Source organism: Palaemon carinicauda, chromosome 3, assembly GCF_036898095.1.
Source record: "Palaemon carinicauda isolate YSFRI2023 chromosome 3, ASM3689809v2, whole genome shotgun sequence".
NCBI classification, from domain to species: domain Eukaryota; kingdom Metazoa; phylum Arthropoda; class Malacostraca; order Decapoda; family Palaemonidae; genus Palaemon; species Palaemon carinicauda.
The window spans coordinates 129729230-129742540 of NC_090727.1; the positions used below are offsets into that span (position 1 = coordinate 129729230).

At 43.8% G+C, this 13311-nt stretch overlaps 1 protein-coding gene across 1 annotated transcript in view; it reads left to right on the forward strand.

The window, feature by feature from the left end:
* Nucleotides 1-1507: 1507 nt before the first annotated feature.
* The window catches only part of LOC137637882 (uncharacterized), a 71030-nt gene continuing 59226 nt past the window's right edge, over nucleotides 1508-13311 (forward strand). Inside the window, exon 1 of the mRNA XM_068369991.1 lies at nucleotides 1508-1637. The gene's annotated coding sequence lies outside the window, so the exon portion shown is untranslated. The remainder of the gene's footprint in view (nucleotides 1638-13311) is intronic.

The window sequence follows — 13311 nt, forward strand, 5'->3', positions numbered from 1 at the left end:
CAATTATCTTTCAATGAAATAGATTGACATTATATGAAACTATTGTTTTCATTCACCTTGGCTGTCCTGAAAGGACATTAATACTACCGCTGCCTTATAAGTCTGTTGTACCATTCAGCTTCTTGGCCAACTAACACTTCTTCACCCAAGGGGTTAATTAATGTACTGCAATTTGTTCAGTGTACTTTCCTCTTGGTAAAGGTAGAAGAGACTCTTTAGCTATGGTAAGCAGCTCTTCTAGGAGAAGGACACTCCAAAATTAAACCATTGTTCTCTAGTCTTGGGTAGTGCCAAAGCCTCTGTACCATGGTCTTCCGCTGTCTTGGGTTAGAGTTCTCTTGCTTGAGGGTACACTCGGGCACACTATTCTATCATATTATTTGATGTTGTTAATAGTTTATATGTGACATGTCTGTTTTGCCGTTGTTACTTTTTTTTAGAATGATATATTGTTAATTTGTTCTCTTCATTTATTTATTTCCTTATTTCCTTTCCTCACTGGGCTATTTTTCCCTGTTGGAGCCCCTTGGCTTATAGCATCTTGCTTTTCCAACTAGGGTTGTAGCTTGGATAATAATAATAATAATAATAATAATAATAATAATAATTATATGATTTCCAGGTAGTGAAGTTCGATACAATACCTGTTTTGCTTAGATCTTCTAGCGTCTATTAATTCCTTGTTAGAACAGTGGTAACGCATTCGCCTTGCATTCGCAGGGCAGCAGATCGATACCAGACTTGGACTGTGAGTTTAAGCTGTTTACTAGGGAGGTTACTGTTGGTTTACTTATCTACTTTCCGGGCTACTTTTCTGGTTCTATACTGCAGGGAAACCCTAATCTCTATGGGACGTTTCGTAATTCATTTTATCGCATGCATTTCAAGGCATTCGGCATTTCACGCCGCATAGAGAGAGAGAGAGAGAGAGAGAGAGAGAGAGAGAGAGAGAGAGAGAGAGAGAGAGAGAGAGAGAGAGAGAGAGAGAGAGAGTACAACTTATGAATTTATTTGACTATTTTAATTCAACGTAATTGACAAAAGTAAGTCTTAATTGAACAAATTATAGGAATTAAAACAATATAATAATTAATATTGTTCATTTTATACAAAAGAATTAATCAAAACTTGAGAGAGAGAGACCATGAGATGAAAGGTACAGTATAACTTATGAATTTAATTTTACGATTTTAATTCAACGTAATTAAAGAATTAAGGCTTAATTGAAAAAAATAAAGGAATTAAACAATGTAATAATTAATATTCTACATTTTATACAAGAGAATTAATCAAAACTTAATAGAGAGACTATGAGATGAAAGGCACAGTACAACTTATGAATTTATCTTACTATTTCATTTCCATGTAATTTACAAATTGAGCTTAATTGAACAACTTATAGATAATAAAACATTATAGTAATTAATATTGTTCATTTTATACAAAAGAATTAATCAAAATCTGGTATAAGTTATGGATAATACATATTGAAAGATGCTAACCCAATTGGCGGGCTCAGAATCACAATCACAACAACATTCCAAATTGAACGGTTGAGTCATCGAACCCAGGTACCTCTATTGTAGTCGTAATTTCTTCCTTAAAAGTGAACGACAGCGAGTGACCTTCGGAAAATGGTAATTAATAAGATTATGTGGATATTGTATAAAGGAAATTTCAGTGTTTTTATGTTGAAATTGAGTTTATTAAGGATTTCAAGAGCCACGAGACCGTCATTGTTTATTTGACCAGCATTTGTTTATGTTACATTTTTTACGGTTTTTACGTTAGTTAAATGTTTACGTTGTCTACTTTAGTTAGCGTCACTACGTTTAAGTTAATAAATTTTATATAAATAGTTTTATAACTGGAAAACCGAGTGAGGTATGACAGTCAAGCCTAGGCCTATGTTGTGTTAAACCGCTATAGGTATGGATTTCAAATCGTAACTTATTTGGTTTAAACTCATGGGCGAAATGACAGTATAATAAATTGACCTTGATGAAGATAATCATTTTCAAAGTTCTAATTTAGGGAATCTTTGTAATTCGAAAAGCAAGTAAGCCTAGTAAGGCTTACGACAGTCTAGCATAGGCCTATATGATGTATACTTTTTTTGGTATGAATTTCAGAGTAGGCCAATGGCAGCTTTTCTGTTATAAACTTATGGGTGAAATTACTGTATAATAGATTGTCCTTAACAAAGATAATCCTTTTCAAAGTTCTAATATAGGGAGTCTTTGTAATTGGAAAATTGAGTGCTGCTTACGTAAGTGTACCCTAGGCCTATGTTGTGGTATATTGTTGTAGGTATGGATTTCAAAGTAGGCCAAGGGTAGCTTATCTGAGGTAGTTTGTAGCGCTACGGCCAAGCGTCCTAATTTGCTTATTATCGCTCCGACTGTTGATCTTGTATAGAATAAAAACGTTTGGAAATGGTCTACGGATCTTAAATATGTGTTTAAACGCACACTTTTATGTTTTTTGCCGAAAACCTTAAATTACCTGAAAATTTGTGGCTCGAGTTCTTACTCCAGCCACGAATCTTCTCGCTCCCGTAGTAGGTAAGGGGGGGGGGTTCTGGGGGGGCGAAGCCCCCCTGGGTAAGGATACGGCTTTTAGCATAGGTTAGGTGGGTTTTTTAAATTAGCTTCTCCCGCCAAAATCGTTTTTAGAACGACGGCCACAGTTCAGAATATTCCAGTTTTCTACGAACTCGATTTTAGAATGACAGCCACAGTCCACCCCACTTTATAATATTCCCATTTTCTATGAATGAAAACGGATCTGGCCGTCACCCTACAAAGGCTCCCTTATCTGGTATAAAGTAATGGGGGAAATTACAGTATAACAAATTGTCCTTAATGAAGATAATCATTTTCAAAGTAATATAGGGAGTCTTTGTAATTGGAAAACCCAGTGAGTCTTACGGCAGTCAAGCCTAGGCCTATGTTGTGTTATATCGGTATGGATTTCAAAGTAGGCTAAGGGTAGCTTATTGGGTATAGACTAATGGGGGAAATTACAGTATAATTTATCGGTCTTAACAAAGATGATAATTTTCAAAGTTCTAATATAGGGAGTCTTTGTAGTTGGTTGGCGCGGACCGTATAAAATCTTTTGGGGATTCTATCGGTTTCGCTGAATAGCGTAAAGGAGGTTAATATATGTAGTATGGGGTGTATGTACAATAGCGGCCACCTGTATGTATTATTATGGCTGAGAATACAGAAGTGTAAGGGGGTTCCCCCCCCCATTAGGTAAGTAGGTAAGGTCACGGCTTGTAGGTTAGGTTAGGGGGGAAAGTTTAGGTTAGTTGATGTCAATTTTTAATCACGTGAGGAACTGCCCGCTGATATACAAAGGCTCTTATAGTTTTATTATTAAGATGTTTGCCAGGCAGTACTTTTATAGCTGTTGTTACTCATGAGAAAGTAATAAAATATTCTTAAAATAATGACCCACGAGGCTTGCAAGCGCAGCTCGACACGTATACGTCTGGCCAGAACATAGGAGTAGTGATGTTATGCTAATTTTACGAGCCACGGCGTAGCAAAAACCATTGGAGCTGCAGCCGAGATCAAGGCCCAATAACGTTCAGTATAGTCAAATTAATGTGACCACATTTTTTCTCTGTAAAAGTGGGACATTTCACACACAAACACACACACACATATATATATATATATATATATATATATATATATATATACAGTATGCTGTATATGTTTTATGTATGTATATACTGTATAAGGGAATCCAAGAATCAATTCAAAACCTTTTTCTACCTACCTTTAATATTCTTACTTTTCACTGGAACAGCAAAATTAAACAAAATATCAGTACTATTCCATTAATGGGGACAGTTTTGTTATTATAGCACATAAAGACGGGACATTTTGATAACTTTGAAAAAAGGCGGACAGGCGTTGAAAAAGCGGGACTCGGGTCACATCATGTCAACTCGCCTTATCACCCACGTTGGAAATCTGGATGCCTGGATCTAGAATGAGTTACATGGTGAGATATATTCAATAGGCAAGGGATTTTATTTTTAGATGGAATAGTTTTACTGTATTCATTATTGTGGGAGGTAAATATTCTGTTCAAGTTTATGGTACAGTGCTTAAAAGCTCCTAATTGTAGATGATTTCCCCGATAGTTTTCAATATGTTGTATGTTCAGTTCTGATGGTGTAAAATTTGCTTAACCCATTCCTCCTACATCCTGGGATTTATTAACGCTCCATTGATCTCAACCGTGACAAAACCGCTGTCAAGCTCGGAGAATTTTACCCGAGGATTTTCCTGCTAAAATTAATTCTCTCCCCGTATGACTGTTTGTAAATCCAGATGAAGAGAACTGCTCAAAGGTCTACAAAGAGAAAAAAAAGACTACTTGTTGTGTAGTTCAGTCTCCTGTTGCACTTCCAAGGTGGCCTTATGAACATGATCCAACTGAAGAAGAGAGGGCAGAGCATGCTGTAGCTTTGGTATCGGCATTTCCTTAGGTATTTGGTGCCACAAAAATACTGAGGGAGATGCATATAAAGTTGCCTGAGAATGTGAGACCATTTGCTGTGACAGCCCCGCGCACCATACCATACAGCTGTTGGTCGGAAAGAAAGGATCAGCTTGATGAACTTTTGGAGAAGGATGTTATCTGTAAGGTTGAGCATCCAACAGATTGGTGTCATGCTATAGTGCCTGTTGTTAAGAAGCCAAATGGAGTAAGATTGTGTGTTGATCTCACTAAGTATGCATGTGGACCCACTTATCCTTGTACGATCACCACATGATGCAGTAGCTTCGACTAGCTAGTACTTAACTTAGATGTAGTGACAGTGGAGTCGGACATCTTGAGGTAAATCCAGAGAAAAACAGCGAAATTTACACACAACACAAAGTATTGTTAACAAACTGCGTGCTATAAAAGGAGTGTCGTCACTGTCGTGGGTTGGTTAGTAGTAGTACGAGGTTGAACGGCGCCTCGCTGTTCGGGGATTTTGACAGGAGACATCTAAATGGTGCGAGGCCTCTGGTTGTGATTTATCGCGCCCCAGTATTATATCCAGACCTTATACAGGTGAGCGAGCTGGGTTCAACCTGGCATTCCCATGCAATTTTTTCTCTGGTAATATATAGCAGTTATATACCTTAGAAATGGTGCTATAGGAGCATTTTCACTGGGCGACATGGGTCGGAGCCCAGAAATGGGATATTTCGAAATTAAAATTGCAGAAGATGACCAGGATCTCGCATGTTTCATCACCCCCATGGGGTCGCTATAAATTCAAGCGAGCGGTAATGGGGCTTATTTCTTCAGGTGATCAATATAATCAAAGAGGAGACCAAGCTCTTGGTGATATACCACAAACTGTAAAGATAGTTGAGGATATTTTTGCATATGATTATTTTATAAGGATCATCTAGCCCATATTTTTATCTTGCTAAGATGTGGTGAATATAGGATAACCCTTAATGCTCAGAAAATTTGCTTTGTAAAACGTGCCGTTTTTTTTCGTGGCTATGAAATCTCGAGTCATGGGTACACAGTGGACTCTCGCAAAGTGATGGCTATTGCAGAATTTCCTGTACCACAAAATATAACATCTTTGATCTTTTATGGGACTTGTTAATCAGCTTGGAAGTTTTTCTTCAGTGATTGCATATTAAGCGCAACCACTCAGAGATTTACTGAAGCAGTGTAATGAATGGTGTTGGAGTGCACAACATGATTTGTCTTTTAGGAGAGTAAAGGAAGTGCTTACTTCAAAAACACTCGTGATCGCTACCTTGACGCTCACGATCGTGACTTACATGCTTAAGCACGACGCTTATGATTGCGATCATGAGCGTCTCTGATGTAATCACGTCAGACGCTCGCGGTCGTGAGTTACATGCTTGCATTCGTGAATGAGACTCTTGTGACCGTGATCGCGGTCACGGCGTTCTCTCTCACACTCTCGATCATGAGTTACGTTTTTGTTTTACTGTATCTCGCTGGGGAGGAGACCATGGCATTACTTTGCCATATAATCTGCAAATGGACATGCTGAAGCATCTGTGAGAATTATCAAGAAGCTAATTATGACTACTACTAAGAATGGGAACCTCGATACGGATGAATTTGCCCGTGGAATTTTGGATCTTAGGAATACACCTCGTGCTGATGGCAGATCACCAGCTCAAGTTTTATTTGGTCATCTCCTCTGGTCTTTTAATCCAACACATCGTTGCTCATTTGCCAAAGAGTGGCAAAAGAAAGCTAAGGAATGTGATGTCAGGGTAGAGTATTTGCGAAGTCAAGTGAAGCAACGATACGACCATACTGCCAGACCCCTTTCTCATTTGAAAATGGATAGTCATGTTGATGTTCAAGATCCCACGACAGGACTCTGGAATCGTATGGATCAAGCCTTGATACAACTATGATTTTGACAGACATAATCCAGATCAAACTCAGCATTCAGTTTTAAAAGGAATTTCCAATATTATTTTCAAGTTTCAGAGCAGATTATATTTTTTTTTTTACCGCTTGGTGCTATATCTTTTTTGTACATAAATAATACAGTCCAGAATTCTCTTGAGGATATATGGTTCATTATGAGTACAGTAAAATTTCCCAAACCTCACGGTGTGTTGGTTGGTTGTTTCTAGTGCACTTTTTATGGGTTCGTGATAACTCGGTTGGGTTGTTTATGACTCGGTCAGTGGGTCATAAGATCAAGCCTCGTTAAAAGGTCGATACAGTAGATTTAGCTTGTAAGCATGAGCCTGCAGTCTCATGAAGTCAACAGCAGTCACTGCTTGGTCCCAGTGGTCCCAGTTAGGTTGCGTTTAAAGGTCCCACGTGAATCGTAGAGGCAAGGGACAGTGACTATGTCCTAGAGATGAACCATTTACAGGATACATATGATCGGCATCTGAGACCCCTCTCCGTCACGCTAGGACTGGAAAGAATAAGGCAATGGCTGCTGATGACTCGGCAAGTAGACCTATAAGAAACTATTGAGCTTGGGTGGGTTTCGAACCCCAGTCCAGCTGATCGCCAGATAGGTCTTAACCCTTTTACCCCCAGGCTCTTTGGAAATTTCCAACCCTTAACCCCCAGGGGGTTATTTTTTTCCCAGCACATTTTGCAGTGTATCTTTTTTAATTTGCTGTAACAGCCTTAATTTTTGTCTTAGAGAGGTCATGTTGGTCTCATTCTCTCGGAAAATGCCTGAATTTTCTCAACAAATTATCAAAAATATGAGAAAAAAATTTTTTTATAGCATTTTTTTGCAAGGACGTACCGGTACGTCCATGGGGGTAAAGGGATGGGTTTTGTGAAACGTACCAGTACGTCCTTTAGGGGTAAAAGGGTTAAGGACTCTGTGGCAGTTCGTCGACCTGTCTTTTGCCTCGGCTGATTTTTTTATCACTTGTAGACCTGTGCTTTTAGATTTATTAGTTTGGGTCAACTGATTTTATTAGTTTGGGTCAACTGATTTTATCTAACATCACAGTAGTGTTATTGATAGAACATTGATTTATCCAAATGTAGTGTAAGACACCATTGGTATGGAATCCATCCCCTTTATCCATTCATCATAATAAGTTAAATCTAATTGAAAGAATTGACTCCTGTTGGTACAGTGTCCGGTTTCAGAAAATTGTAGTGAATTTTATTGTTACAGTGCTCTGCTTGCATTTAAAATATTTTTTTAAATATTTAACTTAGCCGGTGAATATACAATAGCTGCAACTCTGCGGCTCGACAGAAAACACACTCAAAAAACTCGCGAGCGATCGCTATGAAGGTTGCGGGTGTGCCCACCAGCGCCAACTGTCGGCCAGATACCACTCTTGCATGTAAACAAACCCTTCAATTCTTCTCTGTCGACGTTGACGACAAGACGTATCAATACTCGCTGTAGAACCTGGAGTTTTCTCAACATATTTGGTGAAGTACTTCATTTTGGTTTGAGCTTTCGCAGTGCAGGTGTTTTATCTTCATCTTAAATCTTGAACTCGTTTTTGGATAGATTTAATTTTTGATGACAAGAAAGAGTATGGACTTTCTTTGACTTTTAAATGGCCGACCCTTCCCTTAGACGGAAGTGTGTTTTAGGCTTTTAGCAATTATCTTATCACGTTATAAATTAATTATAGATTTTCCTCTATATATTTTATATCTCAACCGCCTTTATTAGGCCTCTTCGATTAGCTTTCCATTTATAATAAACATCAAAATAGATTTTTCAATATTAATCTTACCCGATGATCATGTAGCTGTCAACTCCGTTGCCCGACAGAAATCTACGGTCGGGATACGCCAGCGATCGCTTATACAGGTGGGGGTGTACTCACCAGCGCCATCTGTGGTCAGGTACTCCAGTACTTCTTGTCAACAAGACCTCAAATTTTTCCTCTGTCGTGCCGCCGGCAAGACCTACATGGATACGCTGTTGTTTTGGAGTCTTTGTTCACGGTTTTGGTGAAGTATTTGCTCTAAAATTTAGCCTTCGCTTTACAGGAAGCTTTTCCCTTAGCTTAGATAGCTTTTGGAATTAATTTGGTTTATTGGTTAACGATCTTTGCTTTACTTTGGAATTCCCCCTTGACTGTTCTCTAAATTCAAGATGTCCGACCACTCTCAAGCTCCTAAATTTAGGCGATGTAGTGTTAGGACTTGTAATAGGCGTCTTCCGAAGGCCTCTGTTGATCCTCACACCGTTTGTTCCGATTGTAGGGGAAAATCCTGTCAATTGGAAGATCGATGTGGGGAATGTGCTGGGCTTTCGGAATTCGATTTTAATGAATTCCTCAAATATACAACTAGGTTAGAGAGGGAGAGAGTTAGGAGGAGTTCTTCTCGCTCTTTGGTTTATTCCTCCCCCCATGCCCCTCAACCTTTTCCTTCCCCTGTGGTGGTGACCCCCGAACCTGCTACGAGTGCTCAGCCTGATATGACGGATATGTTGCGTGCCATTCAGGCTCTTGGTGATAAGGTGGAGTCGTTAGTTAGTGACCACAATCTTCTCTTGGCAGATGTCAAGGAACTTAAAGTGAAGAGTGCAGTGGGAAATGTTAGTGCCAGTGCTGTGCCTAGTGACAGTGTCAGTGTTGCACATGAGGATACTTCTGTGCGTGCCAGTCGTCCTCCCAGTCCGGGACCTCTTGCAAGCTCCCAAGCCCAGGGGAGAAGCAACGTCGAAGGGCAAAAGGGTTCGGCAGGCCTTGATCGGCGCACAGTTGTATCCTCAGTGGTTGCGGGCGTATCTGATAGAGATCGTCACTTCCACTCCCAGACGAATGACCCCTTAAATTCCTCGTCTGCGGAAGAGGTTTCCAGGAGGAAACGGTGGACCCAGGTCTCACGACCTCTCAAACGTAAGGTCCCTTCCGAGCTAGTCCAACGGCCCAGGTGTAGCCACTGGGCCAGTTCGGACTCGCCGCAGTCATCTGATGACTGCACACCTCCTAAGAGAGGTAGAGTGGTGCCTCAACAGGCCTCTGCTCCAACTTCTGTGGACCCCAAGTGGTCGATGCTGCAGACTATGCAGTCTCAGCTTGCGGCTTTGATGCAGGAGTATCAGGCAGAGAAGGTTAACACCCCTCCTCCTGCGAGCGCTCCTCCACCTCTGCGCAGTCCTCCCTGCCAGACGCATGTTCTTGAGGCTCCTCCTGCTTCCATGCGTGAGCTGCCGCATCGGGAGTTGCCAGGTTCCAGCACTATGCAGCAACCTCCTCTACCCATGAGGCAGGAGCCTCATGCTATGCGGCAACCTCCTCAACCCTTGAGGCAGGAGCCTCATGCTATGCGGCAACCTCCTCTACCCATGAGGCAGCAGCCTCATGCTATGCGGCAACCTCCTCAACCCTTGAGGCAGGAGCCTCACTCTGCGCAGCAACCTCCTCAACCCTTGAGGCTGGCGCAACCTTTGAGGCAGGAGCCTCATGCTATGAGGCATCCTCCTCAACGCATGCAGCACGAGCCTCTTACCATGCAGCAGCCGCATTCTTCGCAGCATGAGCCTCATCCCATGCAGCATGAGCCGCATACCATGCAGCATGAGCCTCATGCCTTCCAGCATTCGCTTCTGACCACTTCGCTTACTCCTCAGACCACCGCAGAACCTCCCTCACTCCAGCCCTCTGCCTTTGTCATTGCCAGCCCTCAGTCTATTCAGCAGAGGCATGATGATGGATCCGCAGGTACGCATGCACCCGTTCTGCAGGATTCAGCCATTCAGCCTGCCGCTCTGCCTTTACCTCTCGCTACTCAACTCTCAGGCGATGAGGTTTCTGAGGATGAAGCTGCTCATCTGGATGATCCTACATCTGATGTGGAAGGACACAAGTCTTCACCGCCTTCCTTAGACTTTCGCAAGGTCCTGGCTCTGTTCAGAGAGTTGTACCCTGAACACTTCGTGTCTGCAACCCCTCGTTCTCCTCCCTCCGAGTTTTCTCTAGGCATGCAGTCTACTACGCCTGCCTACACCAAGCTTGTCCTCGCCAGATCATCAAGGAGAGCTTTGAGGATTTTAGGGGATTGGTTGCAGTCCAAGCAGCAACTGGGAAGGACCTCTTTTGTGTTTCCTCCTCCTAAGCTGGCTTCTAAGTCGGGCGTCTGGTATGCCACGGGAGAGGAACCTGGCTTGGGGGTTCCTGCCTCTGCCCAGGCCGACTTCTCAAGTTTGGTTGACTCTCCCCGCAGGTCGGCTATGAGACGCTCGAAGGTATGCTGGTCCTTTTCTGAACTGGACCACTTGATGAAGGGAGTCTTTCGCGCCTTCGAAATTTTTAACTTTCTCGATTGGTGCCTGGGGGCTTTAAGCAGGAAGACTGCTCCTTCTGACAAAGACTCGGCCATGCTACTCATGTCCAGTATGGATAAAGCAATTCGCGATGGTTCTGGCGAACTTGCTTCTATTTATGTCTCAGGAGTCCTCAAGAAAAGGGAACATCTATGCTCCTACTTATCGACTGGTATCACCCCTTGTCAGAGGTCAGAGTTGCTGTTTGCTCCTCTCTCCAAGTGCCTGTTTCCGGAGGAGTTAATCAAGGGGATGGCTGCGGCTCTTATCCAGAAAGATACGCATGACCTCATGGCTTCTTCAGCACGTAAGGCTAAAACCTTACCTTCCGTGCCGAGATCTTTCCGCACTCCTGTGGCTGATACACCTGCTACCAGATTCATTCCGCCCTTTCGTGGTAGAGCCTCCAGTAGAGGAGGTACCCGTGCAGACAGTAACCGGGGCAAGTCAAAGAAGGGTGCCAAGTCCACGAAAAGCAAGCATTGACTTCATTCCTCTCCAGACAGCTGTAGGAGCCAGACTCAAGACCTTCTGGCAAGCCTGGGAGAGCAGAGGTGCAGACGCTCAGTCTGTCAAGTGGCTAAGGGAGGGTTACAGAATTCCGTTCTGCCGCGATCCCCCTCTGACCACTTCTCCCATCAACCTCTCTCCCAACTACAAGGAGAAGGACAAGAGGCTAGCGTTACAACAAGAGGTGTCGCTCCTGCTACAGAAGGAGGCAGTGGTGATAGTTCGGGACCATCATTCCCCGGGCTTTTACAACCGTCTCTTCCTGGTGGCCAAGAAGACAGGAGGTTGGAGACCGGTGCTGGACGTCAGTACGCTCAATGCTTATGTCACCAAGCAGACGTTCACAATGGAGACGACGAAGTCGGTCCTAGCAGCGGTCAGGCAGGAGGACTGGATGGTCTCGTTAGATCTGAAAGATGCCTACTTTCACGTTCCCATCCATCCAGACTCCCAACCTTTTCTGAGATTCGTCTTTGGAGAGGTTGTGTACCAGTTCCAAGCCCTGTGCTTTGGCCTGACCACGGCACCTCTTGTGTTTACGCGACTGATGAGGAATATTGCGAAATTCCTTCACTTGGCAGACATCAGAGCCTCCCTTTATTTAGACGACTGGCTTTTAAGAGCTCCCACAAGTCGTCGCTGTCTGGAGAGTCTCAGATGGACTATGGATCTGACCAGGGAACTGGGCCTCCTGGTCAATTTAGAGAAGTCCCAGCTCGTTCCTTCCCAGACCATCGTTTACCTGGGTATGGAGATTCAGAGTCGAGCTTTTCGGGCTTTTCCGTCGGCCCCAAGAATCAACCAAGCCCTGGAGTGCATCCTGAGCATGCTGAGGAGGAACCGATGCTCGGTGAGGCAGTGGATGAGTCTAACAGGGACTCTTTCATCGCTAGCCCTGTTCATCGAGTTAGGGAGACTCCACCTCCGCCCCCTTCAGTACCATCTGGCAGCTCACTGGAACAAGGATATGACGCTCGAGACGGTCTCAATTCCTGTTTCCAAAGAGATGAGGGCTACTCTAACGTGGTGGAAGGACAGCATTCTTCTCAAGGAAGGTCTTTCGTTAGCTGTTCAGACCCCCGACCATCATCTCTTCTCGGACGCATCAGACTCGGGCTGGGGCGCGACATTGGACGGACAGGAATGCTCAGGGATATGGAATCAGGAACAGAAAACGCTTCATATCAATTGCAAGGAGTTGTTGGCGGTTCATCTGGCCTTAATGAACTTCAAGTCCCTCCAGCTAAACAAGGTGGTGGAGGTGAACTCCGACAACACCACAGCCTTGGCGTACATCTCCAAGCAGGGAGGGACTCATTCGAGGAAGCTGTTCGAGATCGCAAGGGACCTCCTCATTTGGTCAAAAAGTCGAAAGCTCACGCTGGCAACGAGGTTCATTCAGGGCGATATGAACGTCATGGCAGATCGCCTCAGCCGGAAGGGTCAAGTCATCCCCACAGAGTGGACCCTTCACAAGAACGTTTGCAACAGACTTTGGGCCCTGTGGGGTCAGCCAACTATAGATCTGTTCGCTACCTCGATGACCAAGAGGCTCCCATTGTACTGTTCCCCGATTCCAGACCCAGCAGCAGTTCACGTGGATGCCTTTCTGCTGGATTGGTCCCATCTCGACCTGTATGCATTCCCGCCGTTCAAGATCATCAACAGGGTTCTTCAGAAGTTCGTCTCTCACAAAGGGACACGGCTGACGTTGGTTGCTCCCCTCTGGCCTGCAAGAGAATGGTTCACAGAGGTACTGCAATGGCTGGTCGACGTTCCCAGGACTCTCCCTCTAAGAGTGGACCTTCTGCGTCAACCTCACGTCAAGAAGGTACACCCAAGCCTCCACGCTTTTCGTCTGACTGCCTTCAGACTATCGAAAGACTCTCAAGAGCTAGAGGCTTTTCGAAGGAGGCAGCCAGAGCGATTGCCAGAGCAAGGAGGATATCCACTCGCAGAGTCTATCAATCTAAGTGGGAAGTCTTCCGAAGCTGGTG